Genomic DNA, 12,072 nt, shown 5'->3' on the forward strand with positions numbered 1-12,072 from the left:
GTCCCAGACCCAGAGAGAGCTCTGCAGCATGCAGTAACCTAGTGTATCAGCGTAAGAACTCTCATGGGTCTGGCGTCGAGACTAAGTTTGCCATAACTTCTATGTACTGTATCAATTCAACAGAATTCAGATACAACAGAAAGTAGCTGGCCCCCAGGTATTTTCACATTATCAAATCTGGCCCCCATTCAAAAGGGTTTGGACAGCCTTGCCATGTATAGTCTCATATCACAATATTGATATAAAATCGATATATTGCCCACCCTTAATATTGAGTGCCAGAATCAACCTCCCAATGATGCAATTTGTAGAAAAACATTGGATTTCATTTATCAATCACTGCTTTCAATGTCTTTCTGATGTAAATGTTTTATTTTTACAACCAGATCACCCTATTAAATAAACAGCGTCATGACTCAATAATGTTACTTGGCAGAGGGTCGCTCGTACTGAGCACATTTCCTCGTCAAACTGACGGTGAAAAATGTTTGCTCGTCACAAAATAAAAAACTTATTTGAGGGAATGTAATAAGGTTATCGATCACATTCGCTAACCTGTTGCTCTTTTAAGTCGGGATGTTTGTCGGCGTTTGGTCAGCTCCCTTCGCCAGTTCGCCTCCGCACTTTTAAACATTGTTTACTGACGGGCTATGTAGTGTCAGTCCCTGTCACTGTCAGCAATGTAACGTAAGCAAAATAATCCCATATTTCGCTCTGTCCATGTCCAAGACAAGACCGGACAAGACCGTATGTGCTCACAGCAGCCATGTTTGTTGTGTTGAAGCTCTGAATGAGTGAAAGAGAGGAGGGGGGGGGACGCCCACGACAGGGAGTTAAAGCAGAGCACCACTTGCAGCACTCTTCGCACACCCCCACATGGACACAATGTCACATGCATGTAACATAAAATTATTTGTTTTAAAAGCACGCAAATTATTTTTAACTCAGCGTAAATGAACATCATGATTGAGAACATATATATTCACATCGAAAAAATAACACATTTAAAAGGTCTTGAATGTGAAATGGCAGAACATGACTGTTACAACACAGAACTGAAGCTCAGACAACAATTGACAAGGTTTTAAGACATTTCTACAGTGATGGCAGACCAATATATATTTTTCCTCCAAAAAAAGAACACTCATGAAGGCCTTCCATTTGCCTGTCCCTCACTCTCTCACACTCACCTCACTCATGAAGGCCTTCCATTCGCCCATAGGCTTTTTGTAGGAAGGGGTTGAATGTCCATCACGGATGGCATCATGGTGGATCTCAGCTTGCAGTACTGAGAGCACTGTTGAGTCACACTTGGAGTAAGTGAGGTGTAGGACATAATAATATGCCATCGGGTAGACAAGTCCCTCTTTCAACCGATCTCTTTCGAAGGTCGCCACTGGCATGCTCCCATGGCGATCATGCAGTTTTCCTCACTGATGACCACAACTGGAGATGATAGAGGTTGTTGGCGCAGGAAACCGTTTGGGTCTTCTGAAACCTAGATGACAAAAGTCAATGTAAAAGATTAGAAAACTACCAATGAGAAAAACCATCACAGTTAAAACAATCATTATACATCAAATCGGAGAAAAAGATTTTGTATAATTTTTTTGCTGACCAGATACTGAAACCAAGTTTCAATAAAGCGACTCTTAAAACAAAAATCACAGTGTGAACACTTCTCCTTATGTCATTGTGAAAATGACAAAGTACAAAACATAATGTAGGCATGCAGTATCCAATATACTGCACAAGTCTCACCGTAAAGACATGGAACTGGGCCTCGCTGCTTAAAGCTGGAGTGCATAACATAAACAAATGTTTATGTTATGCACATATTCAGCTATTGCAAAACGACTTCACACAATGCTGATTAAGCCTATCTGCACCACATAACTCTCTCTGTGCATTTCTCAGTATACCTGAGTTTTCTACCTGTCGGGCACGACTGTGTCGGATTGAAAACTCTGGTATATTGAGAAATACAGCATTGTGGGAACTTGTTTGGCAATGCCTTGAACGTAATGGACATTTGTTTATATAAACAAATTGTAAATGTACTCACTCCAGCAATTGTAAATGTACTCACTCCAGCTTTAAAGAGAAAGCCACAGAAACACAACCCCATAAGAGACTACTTTCCTGACATTTCCTGTTTTATCAGGAAAGTAGCTCCGGCTATCTATTTGCTTCGAAAATAAAATGTACAATGTCTCGTAATGTTATTACCTAGGTTATCCTACAAGTAGTCATGGCTAAGAAGCACTTTTACATTTGCAAGTGTTTTTTTATACTTTCATATTATAGACCAGAAATAGATTTTTTGCTAATAAGCATTTCCATTTTCCATGCTTCCATTTTAGAAATGGAAGCATTTTTTTCTCCTTATGCATAAAATGCGTAGTGAAACCATGACCCAAAAACAAAAGGTATGTGGACTGTGGGCTAATGTATTGTTGCAATATTGCATACAGAGTATTAAAAAATACATACATGTTTCATCACTGCTATCCTGGCGTTGCTCTGCGGTGCTCATTGCAGGTGACTGGCATTGCTGGTTTCAGATCGGCATGGCACTTGGGTGCTGGCTGCAGGTTACATCAGAAGAAAAAAGTATTGGGAAATATTAGGTTTCCAAACTCTTACAAATGAATGGAATACTAAGATCCCTGGACAGACACTAAAGCTGTTGCGTGGCCTAACGTTTTCATCCAAAGACTCACAGATGCATACAGTATATTAAATGCAATACCACATACATGTTATCACTGTGATCTTGGTGTTGCACTGGGGTGCTGGTGCTTCCTGCAGGGGGCTGGTGTTGCACTGACGTGCTCCCTGCACTGACCCTTTTGTCTCACATCACAAGGTGCCATACAGCCTCAGGAAGTTTTCAGGACCGGGAAAAAGATTGTTGATTTCATCCCGGGAGAGTGAGTGCAGCAAGTCTTCTCCAACATTAGTAGCTGGAACAGAAGTTACAGTTAGGGGCAAGAAGACACTGAGCTTATCACTGAATTAATTCAGCCTTGTGTACATAACAGTTGAGGATATTCCACTATCTTTTTTTTTTTTAATTGTGACATTTCCTCTTTCCTGTACAATTGCCAGTGTTCTGAGATTTTGCTCACTCTTGCTACAGCAGACCTGCCAACCTTGGGAAATGATTTTTAGTGCCACACAGCATGTTTTGGCCTTGTGCTTAGTTCACATGCTTTCGCACTACAGTGCACATAACATCACTGTCAATGTGACAGTGTTAGCCAGATGGCTAATTTCCAACTGTTGTCCCTTGGCCAGAACTTAAGTTAGCCATTACTCAGTCAAAAGTTTGAGTACACTTGCTTAAACCATTGTCGTTTCATGATATATTTCAATTTGTGTGCTTACACCAGCTCAGTGGCCTTGTGGTTTGAGTGTCCGCCCTGAGACTGGGAGGTGAGTTCGATCCCCGGCCGAGTCATACCAAAGACTATAAAAATGGGACCCATTTGCCTGCCTGCTTGGCACTCAGCATCAAAGCGTTGGAATTGGGGGGTTAGATCACCATATGATTCCCGAGCGCGGCACTGCTGCCGCTCACCGCTCCCCCAGGGGATGGGTCAAATGCGGAGAACAAATTTCGCACACTCAAGTGTGTGACAATCAGTGGGACTTTACCTTTACTTTACACAAGCGGATAACCATAAGTGAAATGCAAGTAAACGTATGTTGTGATGTCAATTCTGAATAAAGTAGTTAAGTTAGTAGTAGTTAATAGTTAACACAATTGGAGAACATAGAAAAAATACTATATTGATCATAGTTTCACTGTTATCCATCTAACCATAGCAAAAAAATCTGTTGCTCATTCTGATCTCTTGAGACTAACTAGAGCCTCCTCATTTTTTAATCATTCTGTGCTCGTTTATTTCTTGCTCCTAAAGCTGTGTTCACACCAAGATATTTATTTTTCTCTCTGTCGCTTGATTCAACCCTATGGAATCACTCTGTCGCTCTGTTTAAATCGCTCGTCAACAGGCACAATAATTGACGGACATCTGGGGGCTATAACGTTACGCAATGTCATGATATTCGTCCACTACGAGCCACTGTAGTTGTTTACAAGCTAAGCCTATCAGCGTGCTCCTAACGTGAGCTAGTACAGACTTCATTTCGGCTATGTTCACACAGCAAACATTAGTGCTTGAATCTGACTTGTTGCTCACATCTGATTTTTTGTGTGGCTGTTCACACAGACTTTTTAAAAGTGGCCCATATCAGACTCCAGTGTGAACTAGGGATGTCATGAGAACCGATACTTCGGTACCAAGTCGATACCAACATTCTGAAAACGTGACGGTACTCGCTTTCCTCCAATACCCAAAGTACCGACGGGAACCGAGGAGGCAAATCTGGTTGCTTCATTTGTGTTGTTTTTGGGCTGTAAATCAGCAGTTATCTGGCAACCTTTTTTTTTTTTTTTAAGACTCGCAGCCGTGAACACGTGACTACCTACCCACACACTACACACAGGAGAACAACATGCAACATGGCGGCGGCACCCGCATCTGCTTCTTCAACAACTACAGCGACAGCTGCCCCTCCATTAGTTGCCAAGAAAAACACCAAAAGTCGGGATGGAAGTACTTTGGATTCGAGCCGAGGCTGATGAGCATGGATTAATAATTGAACCCGATAAACCTGTATGCAAACGCTGAAAGGGGGAAACACATCCAACTTAGCGAAGCATCTAAAAGACCGACATCCAGACCTCTACAAAGATTTCAAGGTGAGTGCGTTTCATTTCAACGTAACGTAACGTGTTGTTAACACGTGTTGTCATTGCCCATCTATTAATAACGTTACCTAAGCTAACGTTAAACAACCCTGAAATAATAAGATTTCAAGGTGAGTGCGTTTCATTTCAACGTAACGTAACTTGACAACGTGTTAACACATGTTGTCATTGTCCATCTATTAATAACGTTACCTAAGGTAATGTTAAACAAGCCTGAAATAATAAGTTATCAAACGTTTTGTTTGAGAAGGAAGGCTGGCATTGCTGTTTAGTTGTGTGTGTGTGTGTGCGCGGTTGGAATAGGCTACCGTTCACTCTGTCAAAAAAAACGATAAAAAAAAAACGTTTTAAATGTCACCACTCCATGTCAGTAAACTACTGCTTGCACTGTGTGTGTGTGTGTGTGTGTGTGTGTGTGTGTGTGTTGTTTTTATAGTCATTAAGCTGTAGCCTACCTTCTAAATTAAATATATATTTTCTTTCACAGTATGAGCCAGAGGAGGACTTGGACCAGGAGGACAGGGCCGGGCCAGGGCAAAGCCAGCAACAGCCACAGCAGCAGCAACAGCCAACAATAACGGAGGCTTTTCTGAAGCTCAAAAAATATGACCATGACTCACATGAAGCACGGAAATTAGATTGGGCAGTTGCTGAATTCATATGCATGGACAAAGTTCCTATCTACATCTACACCGTAGAAAAGCATGGATTCCAGAAAATGCTTGAAAAGTTCAACCCCAGATATGAGCTACCATGTAGGAATTACTTCATGTACACAGAGATCCCCAAACTCTACACTGAAACTAGAAACCTCATCACCACACAGTATTGTATTTTCTTTACTTTAAGGCTACATGCCACTTGTTCTGTTTAAACGCACACAGTATTGTTTGTTTTAAATAATGAAGGCTACACATCACTTCAAATGGTTCTAATAAAGGAGTGTATGTTGAACTACATGGGATTTATCGCTTTGTTTTTATTTTTACCGTGGTATCGAAAAGAATCGAGTATCGTGGAATTTCACTGGTATCGGCATCGACTACTACATTTCTGGTATCGTGACATCCCTAGTGTGAACAGGTCGCGGACCTGAAGTGACCCGCATGTGCAGCACACTGCTGTTCTACATAAACCCAGAAGAAGACAGCAGTAAACATGGCGGTAGCTGACGATGTTGTTTCATCTGTTGTTTACGGTTCAATTTACAAGTTATTGTGCAGTGGAAGACAGGGAATATAGGTGCAGATGATAGCGAGGAAGAGAGCTTTTAGATTTTTTTTTAATAATGGCTTTCTGTGGAGCAATAGCTGCTACTTCTTGCTAATACTTATGAGGTCTAAAACCTCACTGTTCCTCCACTGATTACCTCCCTCGCAGCTGTCCTCCATGTTTGTAATCACAATCTGGTCCTCCCTCCTCCCGCCAGTGCAGAATAGTGACGAATGTCGCTCTGGAATGACGTAAAAGTCACATTGAAGCATTAAGTCAGATATGGGCAAGATGTCTGTTCACACCGGAGTCACATTCCAAAACATCAGATTCGAATCTGATGTTTTTCCACATTTGAAAGTAGCCCAGGTCGTCTTTAAAAAAGTAACTTTCAATGTGACTTGTACTGTTCACACAGTCATAAAAAAGACTGACCTGAGTCACTTAGGTGGGAAAAGATTAGATTCAAGCACTAAGGCTGGCTGTGTGAACGTAGCCTTCATGTCAGCTGTCAATGCGGTTTGTTGCCACACAATAACCAGCGGTTTGTTCCAAGCCAGTGTGATATTTGACACACTCTCACACGGCAGCCAATCAGCGTTGAACAGGGAGCGACTGATGCCAGCGTAATTTAGCTCGAGCTGGGATATTTCATCCCGGGCGGAGAGCGTATTTTCGATGCCAGCGAAAAACTTTAATAGGTCGGTGTGAACGCAGCTTTAGGGTCCCTTAGGAGCAATAATCTTTAGTTTAGGGGTTAGGATCGATTTTTTTAATGACTTGGCTCTCTCAGACAGCTTCTTTGACATGTTTTTCAAAGTGAAAACCAAGTTGTCAGGTGACGTAAGGATCCCACGCGAGAACGACCCACCCCCCTCTCAAAAGACCCAAATCGAAAATGGAATAATTTCTCTAGTTTTATTTTACAAGTATGAAATAATTTAGCTTACTACAATAATGATGTCTACTTTCTAGTGATGCGCGGGTCAGGTTTTTTTAAGGCCCGCCCCAACCCAACCCGTCATCGGAGCCAGCCCGCCCCGCCCGCCCCGTTAAAATATCTGAAAATTCCGAACCCAGCCCAACCCAGCAGCCCGCAACGGCCAATTTAATGTAATATGTCTCCGGACGCAGGAGGAGCACAGCAGAGCTTCCAAGGTGTGCAAAGCAGCTAATAACTCTGTCTCTCTCCCCCCTCTCTCTCTCTCACACAGACACACACACACACACAGACACTCACATGCTGCCCTGCGCGACAACAGTTGTAGCCTAGGCCTGCTCTGGATGAGTTGCGCTGCTGCTTTCATGTCGGTCTTTCTTCAATTAATCCATGGTCTTCAGATAGCGCGACCGACTACGCTTCCCCAAAGTGCGGATGGCGTGACCGCGCAGTGTTTCAAATGGAGGTAGCAGGTATAGAGGTAGGCACTAGGCAGGCTACAGAAACAGTTCTTATTCTTCCCCATTTCTTTTAATTACCTCATGCGCTCTCAATTGTTGCAGTAGTAGGCTAAACGTAGTAGTGCAGCAGGTGCGCACACGGCTTGCAGATACGGCCAGACTCGCTGTCTGATTTCTTTTAATTACCTCATGCGCACTCAATTGTTCACAGCCTACTCACGTTGCAGTAAAGTTGACAAATAGATCACAGTCGAGTCCACAACAGAAAATCTGCGGTGGCATTATATGGACACTTCAAAATAATAATTACAGCGAATAATCCTTCCAAAGTGTTTGTTTTGAGAGCACATAGGCTACCTCATTGAAGCGTTTCTTTACTCCATGTAGGCTATAGAGAGTGCAGCAGGAGTCTGTCTGATTGTGTGTACCTACATGCGAGAGAGAGTTAACGTCTTTAAGGTTAATTACTCTGCGTGTTTCATTGCTCTAAATTATTTAATAATGTTGCTTTGTCACGTTCTGAGCCTGCCCCGCCCGCACCCGCGATATTTTCATAATTTGCCAACCCAGCCCGCCTGCGGGGCGGCCCAGCCCGCGGGACCCGGCGGGTTCTGGGTGACCCGCGCATCACTACCGGGCGGGCATCAAACAGCACAAGGAGGCACAGATCACCGGAAATGTCCATATCTGTGCAGATAAGCATGCAAAAGATTACTTGGATTAATGTTAATGCAAAGGCCTATGTAATTTAATTGGCTTTTCATAACTCTCATTCTAGAATATCGCTATTCACAATGTCCCATCCGCGGTTCATGGCTCATTCCTGGCGGCATGACGGCAGCGCCTTTCTCCCCGGCTGGGAAGCAGCATAGTGAGCCAGCCAGGGACTGTAAGCTGGATTTACATTATATAGAGAGCCAAAGTGAACGTCACTTCCTGCCTTTCTCTCTGTACCAGCATCTGAAAAAATATGAATGGAGTGAACGGCGAGAGACGATACTTTTTTGATCCTGTTTGAATTGTGCCACGGGGTACAAATGTAATTTTGTGTCAATTTAAAAGATAACCATGCAAGTCAAGAACTTTTACCAACTTTTGCCACTATAAGTTATAAATCAGAAAGACTATGCACAACCAGTCGCATAAGTGACATCTCTCCTGCCAGTCCACGTTGTTGATGGTGTGACGTATTGTGAGACACGAGAGATGTAGTTGATTGACAAAACTAAACCTTACGTTTCAGTTTCAGAACAAACTGCGACTTTCTTGACTTGCAAAGTTATCTTTTAAATTGACAAATGTACATGTGTACCCCGTGGCAGAATTCAAACGGGATCAAAAAAGTATTGTCTCTCACCATTCACCCCCATTCATATTTTTCCAGATGCTCGTACCGAGAGAAAGGCAGGAAGTGACGTTCACTTTGGCTCTCTATAATGTGCCCGGCAGTAAGTACATCATGATACAGAAGTTAGATACACACTTACAATGCCAGACTTCAAGCTGTCTATCACCGTGGAAGTAAAGAGATTGTATAACAACAATGAGCCAATCACATTCCCCTGCATCCACATTTAATCCAACAAGTTAATAATAATCCTGTAATTTGGAGTAGATTTTTTTTTTAAGTTGCTTGTACTGCATATCCAGTGTGAGATGCAGATGTTTTCTTACTTGGGTCCAGCATGGGCTGTTGTCCTCAGACTGGGCAGAAGAGGTGTGAGGAGTTGGAGTGGATGGCAGTGGAGGTGTCCATTGGCTGGACAGAGGGGGAGGCAGATGCATCACTTGGTTGGCCCTGGAAGCAGACACAAGAGACAAGATAGCAGACAAGTGTGTTACCATACAATGACGCAGTGTAATGTTATGTGTGGTTGTATGCAGTCATAATGCCTTATTATAAATGGTTTTAACTTGACAACAAAAACATTCTAAATTGAACCCCAGCTCACTTCCTGTTGCATTAAAAAAATCATTAAAGTGGAGGACTGGCCATTCTGTGAAAACCGTCTATAGTAGTGTTGTGAGATAATGCGCCTTTGTCAATAGTGGTCATCAAACTTCTGTTGGTCATCCATGTGAACATGAAATGAAACACACCACACAACAGCTCTACCTGTATCTGCTGGGCGATGTTGAGACGAGAGGCAGGTTGAAGGTCCCCAGCCTGACTGTTCTCCGTTCCTCTGTGGTCCACTCTCAACTAGCATCACACAGCGTAGCATAAGGAAATTGGGGAAGTAGAGTGTTCAAAACGCTCTCCTACCCGTCTCCGACGTCCAATCGCGGATCCAAAGATATAATAATATTTCATGAAGTTTTACTTCCCAGGTGCACTGGATAGATACTAGATAGATCAGTTTTATTTCTGTCATGCACCATATTTGTGGTGCCTAGCCTGTATGTCCTTACAAGACACAAATCATTCAAGTTCAACACTTGATTTGATGATTTGATCAATGTGCTGCCGTATCCGTGTGACTGCAATGTTGTATGTTTGCTCAGACGCATGCACCATGATAGTGAGATCAAACACCCTGCTGTAAATTCAGCACAGGCTGTGGAAAGACTGCTTTTTAAAGGTTGTTTCATGCAGGAATATCATTAAAACCGCCGCCTAAACTACTGGCTTCCATAGGGATATTATTATATCTTTGGATCTGTGATTGGACGTCGGAGACTGGTAGCTAGGGCTGCACGATATTGGAAAAAACTGACATTGCGATATTCCCTGCCCCTGCGATATATATTGCGATATGAAAAAATACAGATTTTCACCAGATTACCAGAATAGCTCTATTTTAAAGAAAAGAATACTTCTAGAATGATTGGGATGATTTTGTAGAGGAGTCCATCTGATTTTGGAGGGGAAATTAGGTATTTTAATGTTTCTCAACCACTGGGCTGTCGCCTATACTGTAGGCCTCAGAGCGTCATCTATCAGGGTGCATACACATTTTGACCAATGGATTTCCATGACTTAGGCTACATACATGAAAAAGTGAGTAAGTTATGACATTCTACTTTAAAATGTCACTAGCCTACACTTCACTTAGTGTAATGCAGCCTTTAAAACCAGGGAAAGACAACATGTATGCTGTATCACCATATTACCATATCCAACATCTAAGACCATATAGTCTCATATCACAATATTGATATACAATTGATATATTGCCCACCCCTAATATTGAGTGCCAGAATCTACCTCCCAATGATGCTATTTGCAGAAAAACATTAGATTTCATTGATTATAATCACTGCTTTCAACTTCTTTCGTTCTTCTAACGTTTCAATAAATCAACAATGAAACACCCCTGCCACTTTACACACTTGGTCTGACCTCCCGGAAACCCCCTCCAGAAACGACCAAGTGGTACACTCCGCATCTGCGGAGTTCCGGTTTTTGAGCGCAAGGCTGGCAGTACAGAGAGACGAGGATTCACATGCAGCCGACCGGTGACAAACTATTCATTCGTGAAAAGTAATAAATATACATTTAATTGCCCAGATATACCTCTTCTCTTTTTATTTTCACTGACATGTTTTGTGTAAATAAGTCGCTATGTATGATTAACTCTACCGTAACGTTACTGCTATCATGTGATGCAACATCAGAGACTTGAAGGGGAGAGACAGCCACAGTGATAACACGGACAACTTATCAGTAATCAGCCTTCGTGTCATAAGTTGCGGTCTTGCTTTTTGGTGTTTCAAGAGTAAATATCTCCACTCCACGGACATGTTGAGTTACAGCAGCCAGCCTGCTGTATGCGAGTGCGCTGCAAACTGTGGACAAGTCCGCCTCCGCAACCACATCGTTTACAGACGGGCTACTGTCTGTCAGCAACGCAACATAAGCAAAAGATAATTCAATTGAGCTCTCTGTGCATGTTTGTTGTGTTGAAGCTAAGCACTAAATGAGTGAGTACAGTAGCGGGGCGTCTCTCTCCTTTGAGAGAGCCTGCATTTCACTCAGTAGCCTCCCCTAAAGTGAGAGTTTATCAAGCAACATGACGAGTTAATTTGCTTTTGACATCGCACGTCCTGCGATGTGACTATCGCGCATGCGCACATCGCAATGTCGATGTGTAAACGATATATCGTGCAGCCCTACTGGTAGCAGAGAGTTTTGAACACTTGACTCCCCAATTTCCTTATGCTATGCTGTGTGACGCGAGTTCAGAGTGGATCACAGAGGAACAGAGAACAGCGGAACATATGTGGCTAGACACACTGTAGCTGTTGGCAAAGATATGCAAAGGCATGACTTACATACAGGTTTCTCTGACATTTCTATAAAAGCGTCTCAGTCACTCTCTCATACAGTGAATTATGAATCATTCAAGCAAGTTTGTACTCAGAAGTCTAATAGATTTTACCTGAAGCATAGAGGCAGAGGGAGACAGATGAAATCCAGGTGGGGGAAAGCTGTGGATGGATTTCAGGGAGGACACTGCAGCAGCAGGTGGGAAACATCTTACAGGCTCCCAGTTATTTCCTGGTCTATAGAGTACAAACATCCTTGTCCTCAATCAATTTAATCAACGAAAATCTCATACTGTTTCATCATACTGCTTTCTTAGCTAACTTAACAAGAATACATTTACACATTAATACACAGCAATGTGTGCTGCTGAAGCTACCCACTACATTCTCATTTTGCATACAAACACTTT

At 42.6% G+C, this 12,072-nt stretch overlaps 1 long non-coding RNA gene across 1 annotated transcript; it reads right to left on the reverse strand.

The window, feature by feature from the left end:
- Window positions 1–2,877: 2,877 nt before the first annotated feature.
- Window positions 2,878–9,617, reverse strand: LOC310781148. Its single transcript, XR_014552954.1, has 3 exons — window positions 9,510–9,617; window positions 9,068–9,191; window positions 2,878–2,966 (listed from the first exon to the last, which is right to left on the reverse strand). It is a non-coding gene; the product is annotated as an uncharacterized lncRNA (long non-coding RNA).
- Window positions 9,618–12,072: the final 2,455 nt, after the last annotated feature.

This window comes from Poromitra crassiceps (genome assembly GCF_964638095.1).
Source record: "Poromitra crassiceps genome assembly, chromosome: 8".
Taxonomy (NCBI): domain Eukaryota; kingdom Metazoa; phylum Chordata; class Actinopteri; order Beryciformes; family Melamphaidae; genus Poromitra; species Poromitra crassiceps.